This window comes from Bos mutus, chromosome 9 (genome assembly GCF_027580195.1).
Source record: "Bos mutus isolate GX-2022 chromosome 9, NWIPB_WYAK_1.1, whole genome shotgun sequence".
Classification (NCBI taxonomy): domain Eukaryota; kingdom Metazoa; phylum Chordata; class Mammalia; order Artiodactyla; family Bovidae; genus Bos; species Bos mutus.
This window is the reverse complement of record NC_091625.1, coordinates 49,964,552-49,976,768: the sequence shown is the minus strand read 5'-3', so window position 1 is coordinate 49,976,768 and position 12,217 is coordinate 49,964,552. Positions and strand designations below refer to the sequence as shown.

Below are 12,217 nucleotides of genomic sequence, written 5' to 3'. Positions count from 1 at the left end.
CTAGACCAAACTACTGTTAGTGAGGACAATAATAAGATGAAAGATCAACCATTAGGAATGGCTCCTCAGGAGCCCCTCAAGGGCTAATTGTATTGGATAGCTCTGACATGGATGAAGAAATTGAGATTTCATCACGTTTGCTCATGACACTAAATTAGCTGGGGCAAATAACACCTCCTAGAGTTTCCTTGATATATTTGAGAATGGTTTAGACCTCATTGCAAAACAGTTCACTTAAGGACTAAAACAAAGTCAGAGAGCTCTGGGATGGAGAAAATCTATACAAATGCAGCCCAGTTCCAAGGGTCTTATCAATCACAGTGAGCACAAGGCAAGAATGTAGCTTTTATGAAAAAAAAAAAAAGTAATATTTTAATGTATCCAGAAAGTCATTCATTGTGGAGTCTTGGCACTGGTTTCTATATTTTCTTTTCAGAGCTGGAATGAGAATGAATCTTGCAAGAGGATTCAAGTTGATTTAAAGATGAGAAAGATAGATCCTTTGAGAAGAAACTAATAATTTTGCTTTACTTGGATTAAAGACAGAGAAGATAATATCTTGGAAGATATTCATTGTGTCAGGAGAATCTGACTAGACTTGGAGAAAAATCACTGAACTAAATAAATACTAGAATAGGTCAAAAGGGATGATTGAAGTATTTCTGTTCTTTGAGATGGATTAAGTGTAGAAAAGGAGTTATTTATTTTAAGTAGCTTATTGGAAAGTATTGGAAAGTGAAGTCGCTCAGTCGTGTCCGACTTTTGGCGACCCCATGGACTGTAGCCCACCAGGTTCCTCCATCCATGGGATTTCCCAGGTAAGAACACGGGAGTGGCCGGAAGTCAGAGAGTAAATTGAATTTTTTTTCAAGTTCATTGCCTGCCCTGAGATTCTAGCAAAGAATTTACTTCTTATTGTATGTAGGATGGAAAAAGACAATGAATTTTGAGAATGTAATATATATTAAATTATGTTTTCCCCCCAAAGTTCATTTTGTCAAGCCCTGAAATCTTGGGGCTTAAAAATCAGAAGATCTTTATTTATTTATGGCTATGTTAGGTCTTCGTTGCTGCGCTTGGGCTTTCTCCAACTGCGGTAAGTGGGGCCTCGTCTACATTGCTGTGCACAGGCTTCTCATTGCAGTGGTTTCTCTGGTCATGGAGCTTAAGCTCTAGGTGCATGAGCTTCAGTAGTTGTGGTGCAGGGGCTTAGTTGTCCCCAGCATATGGAATCTTCCTGGATCAGGGATTGAACCCGTGTCCCCTGCATTGGCAGACAGATTCTTTACCACTGAGCCACCAGGGAAGCCCAAATTATGTTTATAGGTAGCATTCTTTTGACAAAACACTGGATTCAGTAGATATCTGTTCTTTATTTATAGTGATCAAGGCACTATTATTGGTTTTGTGAGCTAAGATGTGTTAAATTCATAGTCACTTTCATACAGGAATTTAAAATTTAGAAGAAAGTCTAAGATTTATATACCAATACTAATGTATCAAGGCAATGCATGATGTGGTTTTTTTTTGTCTTTTAATTTAATTTAATTTTATTTTTTAACTTTACAATATTGTATTGGTTTTGCCATAGTTTTATCACAAGACAATACCTAATGATATTAGAGTATAATGAAAAATGGGCCTCTCTCATGGTTCAGATGGTAAAGAATTTGTCTGCAATGCAGGAGCCCCAGGTTCAATCCCTGAGTCAGGAAGATCCCCTGGAGAAGGGCATGGCAGCCTATCCAGTGTTCTTGCCTGGATAATCCCATGGATAGAAAATCCCATAGACTCTAGAGGGCTACATACAGTCCATGGAGTTGCAAAGAGTTGGACATGTGTGTAGCACACACACACACATAATGAAAAATAACAACTTTTTAAATGATAATGATGATGTTGTTGGCAAATTTTTTGTAGTATGCACCAGTTGTTTCTCTAGGGTCTCTGCATAGAATAACTCATATACTCTTCATAACACTCCTACAAAGTACTTTGACAATTTTATAGATGATGAATCAGAGACACGGACAGTTAAGCCACTTGCCCAACTTCATACAGCTGATAAATGGAAGAACCAAAATGAAAACTCAGACAGCAATGGGTCAACCTAAAAAAACTGGCAAGGATTTTGAGAAATATGTTTAGAGTAATATAAAAAAGGGGAGAAGGCATTTCTGATCGAGGTCATCAAGAGATGAGGGTGGTGCTAAGAAGAAAAATTGTTAGGAAATGAGTGGTGCACGTTGTTTGGGAGTCGTGTTCATGGTAGGGAATAGTGGTAGGTAAGACTAGAAAGAGAGGCCAGGCCAAATGGTGGTGGGTCTTAGAAGGCAGAGCAAGGACTTTGGACTTAATTAAGTAGTCACTGGAAAGGCAATAAGGACTTTTAAACAAATGTATTTGGTTAATCAGTCATGTCCGATTCTTTGCAACCCCATGGATTGTAGTCCGCCAGGCTCCTCTGTCCATGGGATTTTTCATGCTAGAATACTGGAGTGGGTTGCTGTTTCCTCCTCCAGGGGATCTTCCTGACCCAGGGATAGATCACATAGGATCTATAGATAGATAGACACAGGATCTTCCCGACCCTGTGTCTCCTGCATTGCAGGCGGATTCTTTACCTGCTGAGCCATCAAGGAAGCCCCTGTAACAAATAGGTACCATAATACAAACAGGGCTTGGGAAAGATAGCACTTCAGTGGAATGAAAGGAGGGGAAAAATCTGAAGGCTAAATACTACTCACCTATGATTAGAAAATGTATTCGTTTCAGAGACACAGAAGTTTTTTTTTTTTTTTTTTTAATAATTTGTGTCATTGTTAAGAATTAGGAGGATGGAACATGACAGAACATTATTCCAGGGATGAAAAAAAATAGTTTTTCTCTGACATTCCAAATCCAATTAATTTACAGTGGATGAGTGGAGGGCTGTGTTGTGAAGGATTCTGAGGCCACATCCAGAAACAGCAGGAGAGAGTGCAATGTCAGAGTGGGGAGAGCCAGCATAAATGTCAGCTATTTGTCATTCATGCTCTTTGCCTAATGCCTAGAGTTGTGATGGGCATGGAAGATTTATGAATCATTTTACTCCAAGGCTGTACTCAGGTCAAAGCTAACCCAAAGAGAACATACGACGTGGAAAGATGACCAACTATACTGAAAATATCAACAGAGCCTCAAAAGTTCTTGATTTGAATTGAAACTCGCTGCCTGATAGTTGTGTGTCACAGGGAAGGTACTTAACCTTTCTGAGCTGCAAGAAGTTGTTTTGTGAATTGTCTCAGATGAGAACTACATAAAGGTTTTGTAAAACATTATTTAAGTAAAAACTTTAGATAATAATTTACTGGATTAATTTAAACTTGAATTTGGCTGTTTTGAGAATTTAGCTACTCAATAGCAAGTTAGGTCCAGCACACAAGAGTCTTCAGCTGTAGCTGTTTTTGCAGAATTAGATCATATGAAAGAAAAATCTACCCTTTCCTGATAGGTAAGCCCTCCATTTCTATAATTAAAGATTGTACCCCTCACAAACTCAGTGCCCTGCTTAAATTAGATGGCAGTCTCCAGCAAAATTGCACATAGGTGACATCATCATTTCTCCAATAGAAATGCTCTTTTTTAGGGTCAAAGGACCGTTTGTTAATAAAACACTTGAGACTATCTATGTAATACTAATACCATTGGCAGTTCTGCTTGGGCTTAAAAAAATCAGCTTACTAGGGGGAAAACACAAATTGATTTGCCAGTTGAATAAACATTTAGACTAGTAGCCCCAATTAGGCAAGTCCTGAGCTTATCAAATTATCTCATTCCCAATGTAAACAAGGTTGTAGTTGCTTCACTTAGTTCCTTAGCACCTGGGTAGTGATGAAAGGGTCATTTAATATCAGCAGTGACCTAGGAGATCAGAGGGAATTAGCTGTTCCCTGATGCCATATTTGGCTTGCCTAATGAGATATAAAGACATGGTCCAAGTTCTAGGGGCAAATAAGAGCTTCGACTTGCCAAGCATGAGTCAGTTTCTGGATCTTTAATGTCTATTTGAGACGTTGATAGCAATACTTTATTTTTAGAGTATTAATGCTAAATAATTGTGATTTGCCTTATTTTTCTAGAAGTTTGATACATACCCTCTAACTCCAGTATATTTTATCTGTTTGCACAGAAGAGTTGTGGCAAAATTTAGTCAACAAACAGAGGCAGAATAGAGCAGGGGCAATGGGGTTCCAGCTTTTGCCTCTACAATCCCAATAGTTGAGTAGAATCTGACTTTTCTCCTGAACTGACTGGATTTATGCAGGTTAACCTACTCCAGTGTTCTTGCCTGGAGAATCCCAGGGTTGGGGGAGCCTGGTGGGCTGCTGTCTATAGGGTTACACAGAGTCGGACACGACTGAAGCGACTTAGCAGCAGCAGCAGCAGTGTAGTATAGGTGCAACCTAAGACATATAGAAATTAAACAATATTTTTAAAACCTAGATATGCAAATTAAAAAAATCTTCTAATATTGCAACAGGATACAGAGCCAATGATTTTCATTAAAAATGAGGTCATTTCAAATATTTTTTCTCTGTAATCTCTTCTTCACCTAATGATATTCTTTACTTCCTAACAATTTTTCCCTTTGGTAAAGACCTTATCATTAGGTTTAATGAAGGAATAATGTTCCATTACATGTAAACTCCATTTTATTATATTCCTTATCGTTGGTTGCTGAGGTGGAACTTTTTTTGAGTCAATTCCCACAGCTTTACATCAATTTCTGGGTTGTTTATGTTCCTACACACCAATCCCAAGACTACTTGTAATTATTCTTATAAATCTTTTCTCTTCTGATAGATCAAAAGTAATACCTTATTCTTTAAATTTCATTTATTTCATTACTAATAAGAGTGTGAGCATATATTCCTAAGAATTCATTTCATTCTTGACCATTTGTGTACTTGTTCTTTTATATATTGGGCTGTTGATTAGTTTTCCTTTAACAATTTGTAAGGCTATTAACCCTATTTTTAGAATGTAAATTCCATAATGGTAGAAGCCTATCTGTTCCTTCTTTAGATATTTAATACCTAAAACTGTGTCTCATACACAGTAGGCATTTAATAAATACTTATTAAAAATGTTACAAAAATTTTTTTTCTAATTTTAATGTTACATTGTTAATTGGTAACTGTTGAATGAAAGTTTTGTGGTTTTTTTGGCTATTACAAAAGTTTATTTAACAAAAAAGTTCAGTAAGAAAATATACACAACCCAATTTTTCTGGTAGTAAAATGTGGAGAGGGGACACGTGGAAGCAGTCGATTTCTCTGGTGAACACAGCCATTGTTCATACTTGTTCCAAGGCTTCTAACATGATGATACTATTTCCTCGTATTACCACCATTCCAATATTGTTCTGTTGCCCACTAGTTGCCATCTCCACACATTCATCTATCACAAGATTCATAAAGGGATCAAATCCCTGCAATATTCCTTGGACATGTCTTCCACCATTTAATTTCAATGATACCTTCTTGTCCATAAATTTCTTCAACTTGGGAGGGTGTGCTTTGCTCATGATGTCTACTCTGCGAGCTCAAAGAAGCCTCCTGAATAAAAGTTTTAAATCACTGCTTCTCAATATTTTCAAACAAATATCTGCTTCTGAAAAAACATGAACATCTCATTTCTACTTAAGATTATTTGAGAATTTCAATAAAATTTAAATAATGTAACTAATATTTCTGAGTTCTGGCTGGTGGGGGAAGGGTGCATGAAGGCAGACTGAGGTCAGCTGCAGGCTGCCTCTTACAAACAGGTCAAATTATTTAACCTCTATGAGCCTGAGAGTTCCTACCTGAATATTAGCATAATAGTAGTTCTTACCTCATAGAGTAATTGTGAGAATTAAATGAGACTCCTTATAAGGTACTTAGAACAGTATTCAGAGTATGATAGCTGCTAATCAAGTTACTTGGTCTTGATAACTTCTCTAAATTTCATCTGTGAAATGAAAATAAAGATGTACACTTCATATGATCATTGCCTAGCACATACTAAACACTCAGTGTATGACAGTTAAAAAATTTTACACAGATTCACTTTAGAATTCATACACACAAAGATTCTGATATGCATCCATGCAAGGGAAAGAGAGGTCTCACCTTTTGATCATTATGTCTTTTCCATTGAAGATGACAGATGACAGTTTTAAAGTTCATATGATGAAACCTACCAATTTTTTTTCTTTGGAGGAATCTGCCTTTGAAGTCAAACTTACAAGTCCATAGTCACACTAGATTAAAAGTACTGGCCAATCCTTCACAATCTTTCATTCTAGTTTTATAATCTTACTTTTTGTATTCATCTTTAGTTCAGCTAAAATACACTTGGTGTAAATTATGAGGTAGAAATCTTAATGTTTCTAGTTGATTAGTAAGTCATCCCAAATGTCTTTTTTCCTCAGTACTACTTCAACTTTTCTTGAATGATTTTCAAAAGATATTGTAGTATTTTCCCATTTATTTTCTGCATTTATTAAGTTAAATTTGAATATTTATTTTTGTGCTATTATTATGATTAAGCCTTTTACCCTTTATATTTTGGCTGATTATTATTGATATTTAAAATATTATTGTTTATTTTTTAAACTGTTCTCTTACCCATAGCTTTTTGATAAATCAGTTTTAAACTAAAATTTAATAAATTTAAACTACATTAATAAAACATTAATGTTTTCAACTGACTATTAGGTACTTTTCAGTTTTGTAATTATATGACTTGCAAACTACAATTATATTTACAACTTTTCATCTAAAATGACTGACTTGAACTTGCAGCACTATGTAAAATAATAATGATAATAAATATTCCTGATTTTCTCCCTATTGTCTTCTCATTAAGCATAACAGTGGCTATTTGTTGGAAATGAATTTCCACCCCTCCACTCCCCTGCATTAAGGAAATATGTCATATTCCTATTTTACTGAAAATTATAATCTTAGATAATGTTAAATGTCATCAAACATCTTTTTTGAGCCCTATCAAGACCTAATTTTTCTTTTTTCTCTCATTTGTATAATAAGATATATTTGCATTTTGCTAGCCAATGCTAATATTAAACAATGTTCAGTTAGTTCAGTTCCTCAGTCGTGTCCAACTCTTTGTGACCCCATGGACTGCAGCATGCCAGGCCTCCCTGTCCATCCCCACCTCCCAGAGTTTACTCAAACTCATGTCCATTGAGTCGGTGATGCCATCCAACCATCTCATCCTCTGTTGTCCCCTTCTTCTCTCTCCTTCAATCTTTCCCAGCATCAGGGTCTTTTCCAATGAGTCAGTTCTTTGCATCAGGTGGCCAAAGTATTGGAGTTTCAGTTTCGGCATCAGTCCTTCCAATGAATATTCAGAAAAATGGTCACAGAACTATAAATACTTCCTGTGGGGATGCAGTTTTATTCTTTTGTCATATTGTAGGATTCTTTGCTAATATTTTAGAATATTTACATCTATATTTAAAATATATTTTTGCCAATTTTTTATTGTACATCCTATTCAAATGTGAGGCTGGTCTGTATCTGCATCTTCTCTTTGTCATGTTTTAAAATCAAGGTTCTAATAGCTTATTTAAAAAAAAACACTTAAAGTTTCCTTTTCCTTTCTGCTCTGTAAGTATATATACAGTATTAGAGTAATTGCTTCTGATGGCTTTTAATGCATTTGGACAAAACCTACCTGACCCTAATGCTATGTTTCTAATGTTTTTATTTCAAAACTATTATTTTATCCTGTTATTTGTTCACTCAAGTTATTTGCTTCTTTCTGTGAACAACTTATTATAAATTACATTTTTCTTGGAAATTTATCCCTCTCATTCAAATTTTCAAATGTTGTTGGAAAACAGAATGTTAGTAGTGTGTGTCTATAAATGGCTTCATTCAGCAAGGTTATACAAGAAAGAGACCACCACAGCATGAATTAGCAAGTTTGCAAGAGAAAGGGTAGGGAATAGAGTCAGTCAAGAATTTGGGATATAGAAGGACTGGAAATGCCAACTGCCTATAGGCCCCTGAGAGGGATTGAATATTTGTGTTCTCAATCCCAAATTCATGTATTGAAATCTTATCCCCAGTATGATAGTATTTGAAAGTGGAGTCTTTGTGAGGTAATTAGGTCATGAGGGTGGAGCCCTCATGGACTGAATTAGTGTCCATATACGGACAGGAGAGAGCTTCCTTCCTGTTTCCTATAGGAGGAGAAGACAGTCATCTGCAAACCAGGAAGCATGTTCTCACCAGAACTGGACAATGCTGGCACCCTGATACTGGACTTTCCAGCCTCCAGAACTATGAAAAATAAATTGCAGTTGTTGATAAGCCACCCAGACTATGGTACTTCATTATAGCAGTCTGAATTAAGACAGCTCAGAGGGAATAAGAAAAAAAATTAAAAAGTCTTTAGGTAACAAAAGCCTATTAATACTGAGCCTTGTAGAAAATGACATATTAAGGATATGGCCTTTTCCCCCAAGTCTGGTGGTCTCAGGAAGTTTACTTTAAGTTGAGGGGGGAAACATATGAACATGAAGAAGAAAGAAGAAAAACTGGGTCTGAGAATTATGTCTAACAATTATATGGGAATTATATGACCTTTCTATTGTGTATAACAAGTTACCACAAACTTAGCAGCTTGAAACAACATTTATTATGTCACAGTTTCATGGTTGAGAAGTCTGGGCATGACATACCTGAATCCTCTACCCAGGTCTCATGGCTGAATTAAGGTATTGGCTGGTGCTGTGCTCTTATCTGAGATTCAGTGTCCACTTCGCCAAATCACTGGTTATTGGCAGAATTAAATTTCTTAAGATTGAAGGGTTTACGTCTCCATTTCCTTACTGAGTGTCAGCTGGAGGTTGCTTTAGCCCCTAGAATTTCCTCTCAGATTCTTTCCACATAGACTTCTCCATCTTCAAAGCCAGCCATGGAAACTTTTCCTCATGTGGAATCTCTCTGATGTTAGGAAAGCCTCTGTTCCTTTAAAGAGCTCATTTGACTAGGTCAGCCCAAACCAGATTATCTCCCTTTTGATGAACTCAAAGTTAGTTGATTAGTAATCTACTCATGGAAATGATAAACCATCATAGTCGCAGGTTTGCTTAAACTCAAGTTGGCATTTAAACATTTATACAAGGCATTTACACATTATACACAATAGGGTGGGAATCTTGAGGACCATCTTCTAATTCTGCCTACCACAGGAACTGATGGGAATAAACAGGTTAGAAACCAGCTAAAGTTTAGAGGGAATTTTATTGTCAAAGGAACCACAAAACAAAATTTAAAAACCTAATTTTCAGTTCTTTTGACCTTTTTATATTATGAATGAAAACAACATTTTTACCTTAGATAGTGAATATATTATAGGATTCCAGAGTAGTAGTATTTGGGGAGTAAAGACAATCCTAGAGAAATTCTTGACAGAACAGCACCTAATTACTTTGAAAATATCTCTTCCTAGTCACTCAATACTCAAAGGCACTCAAAGCCAGGTCTGACTCAGTCTCTGTGGGTCTCCTGGTGCACACAAGGTTTTGTTTGAGACCTCTGAGTGTCTCTGGCGGGAATGAGGCTTGATTCTAAATGTGATTTCACCCCTCCTACAAACTTGCTGGGGCTTCTCCTTTGCCCTTGGATGAGGGGTATCTTTTTTTGGTGGGGTTCAACATTCTCTTGTTGATGGTTGAGTGTTTGAGTGTCTCCTGCAGAGGTATGTGTCAGAAGTGGCCTGCTGCAGGGGCAGGGGCTCTGGGTGCAGCAGACCGGGGTGTGGCATAAGCCGTCTTGGAGGAAGTTGCCATTAACCCCACCGTAGAGCCCCCAGAACTTATATAGGACTGGGGAAACAGACTCTTGGAGGGCACAAACAAAACATTGTGCACACCAAGACCCAGGAGAAAGGAGCAGTGACACCACAAGAGACTGACCCAGGCTTGCCTGTGAGTGTCCAGGAGTCTCTGGTGGAGATGTGGATCGGTGGTGGCCTACTCCAGGGTTGGGGGCACTGAGTGCAGTAGTGCATGTACCTGATCTTTTGAAGAAGACTGCCATTTTCTTCATTACCTCCACCACAGTTTGGTCTCAGGTCAAACAACTGGGAGGGAAGACAGGCCCGCCCATCAACAGAAAATTGGATTAAAGATTTAATCTCACATGCTAGTAAAGTAATGCTCAAAATTCTCCAAGCCAGGCTTCAGCAATATGTGAACCGTGAACTTCCTGATGTTCAAGCTGGTTTTAGAAAAGGCAGAGGAACCAGAGATCAAATTGCCAACATCCACTGGATCATGGAAAAAGCAAGAGAGTTCCAGAAAATATCTATTTCTGCTTTATTGACTATGCCAAAGCCTTTGACTGTGTGGATCACAATAAACTGTGGAAAATTCTGAAAGAGATGGGAATACCAGAGCACCTGACCTGCCTCTTGAGAAACCTATATGCAGGTCAGGAAGCAACTGTTAGAACTGGACATGGAACAACAGACTGGCTCCAAATAGGAAAAAGAGTACATCAAGGCTGTATATTATCACTCTGCTTATTTAACTTATATGCAGAGTACATCATGAGAAATGCTGGACTGGAAGAAACACAAGCTGGAATCAAGATTGCCAGGAGAAATATCAATAACCTCAGATATGCAGATGACACCACCCTTATGGCAGAAGGTGAAAAGGAACTAAAAAGCCTCTTGATGAAAGTGAAAGTGGAGAGTGAAAAAGTTGGCTTAAAGCTCAACATTCAGAAAATGAAGATCATGGCATCAGGTCCCATCAGTTCATGGGAAATAGATGGGGAAACAGTGGAAACAGTGTCAGACTTTATTTTGGGGGGCTCCAAAATCACTGCAGATGGTGACTGCAGCCATGAAATTAAAAGACGCTTACTCCTTGGAAGGAAAGTTATGTCCAACCTAGATAGCATATTCAAAAGCAGAGACATTACTTTGCCAACAAAGTAGTCAAGGCTATGGTTTTTCCTGTGGTCATATATGGATGTGAGAGTTGGACTGTGAAGAAGGCTGAGCACCAAAGAATTGATGCTTTTGAACTGTGGTGTTGGAGAAGACTCTTGAGAGTCCCTTGGACTGCAAGGAGATCCAACCAGTCCATTCTGAAGGAGATCAGCCCTGGGATTTCTTTGGAAGGAATGATGCTAAAGCTGAAACTCCAGTACTTTGGCCACCTCATGCGAAGAGTTGACACATTAGAAAAGACTCTGATGCTGGGAGGGATTGAGGGCAGGAGGAGAAGGGGACGACAGAGGATGAGATGGCTGGATGGCATCACTGACTCAATGGACGTGAGTCTGGGTGAACTCTGGGAGTTGGTGATGGACAGGAAGGCATGGCGTGCTGCGATTCATGGGGTCACAAAGAGTCGGACACGACTCAGCGACTGAACTGAACTGAACTGAACTGAGCATGAAAGTGAAGTCACTCACTCATGTCCAACTCTTTGCGACCCCATGGACTGTAGCCTATCAGGCTCCTCAGTTCATGGAATTTTCCAGGCAAGAGTACTGGAGTGGGTTGCCATTTCCTTCTCCATGGGATCTTCCCGACCCAGGGATCAAACCCAGGTATCCCACATTGCGGGCAGACACCGAGCCACCATAGCCCTGCCCGTCAGAACAAGATCCAGTTACCCTCACCATCAGTCTCTCCTTCAGGAAGCTTCCATAAGCCTGTTATCCTTATCTGTCAGAGGGCAGACAGAATGAAAACCACAATCACAGAAAACTTACCAAACTGATCACATGAACCACAGCCTTGTATAACTCAATGAAACTGTGAGCCATGCCATGTAGAGCCACCCAAGATGGACAGGTCATGGTGGAGACTTCTGACAAAGTGTGTTCAACTGGAGAAGGGAATGGTGAACCACTTCAGTATTCTTGCTTTGAGAATCCCATGAACAATATGAAAAGGCAAAAAGATATGACACTGAAAGATGAACTCCCCAGTTCAGTAGGTGCCCATATGTTACTGGAGAAGAGTGGAGAAATAACTCCAGAAAGAATGAAGAGACAGAGCTAAAGCAAAAACAACACCCAGTTGTTGATGTGACTGGTAATGGAAGTAAAGTCCGATGCTGTAAAGAACAATATTGCATAGGAACCTGGAATGGTAGGTCCATGAATCAAGGTAAATTCAGTTTGGTTCAGTTCAG

General features: G+C 38.4%; 1 long non-coding RNA gene and 1 pseudogene across 2 annotated transcripts in view; one reads left to right on the top strand and one right to left on the bottom strand.

Annotated features, from left to right (window-relative positions):
• Nucleotides 1–272: 272 nt before the first annotated feature.
• LOC138989166 (uncharacterized) overlaps nt 273–12,217 on the top strand; it is a 51,720-nt gene continuing 39,775 nt past the window's right edge. For both annotated transcript variants that reach the window (XR_011465377.1, XR_011465378.1), the window contains exon 1: nt 273–818. This is a non-coding gene — a long non-coding RNA (uncharacterized lncRNA). The remainder of the gene's footprint in view (nt 819–12,217) is intronic.
• On the bottom strand, nt 345–6,345 carry LOC138989165 (small nuclear ribonucleoprotein G pseudogene; annotated as a pseudogene).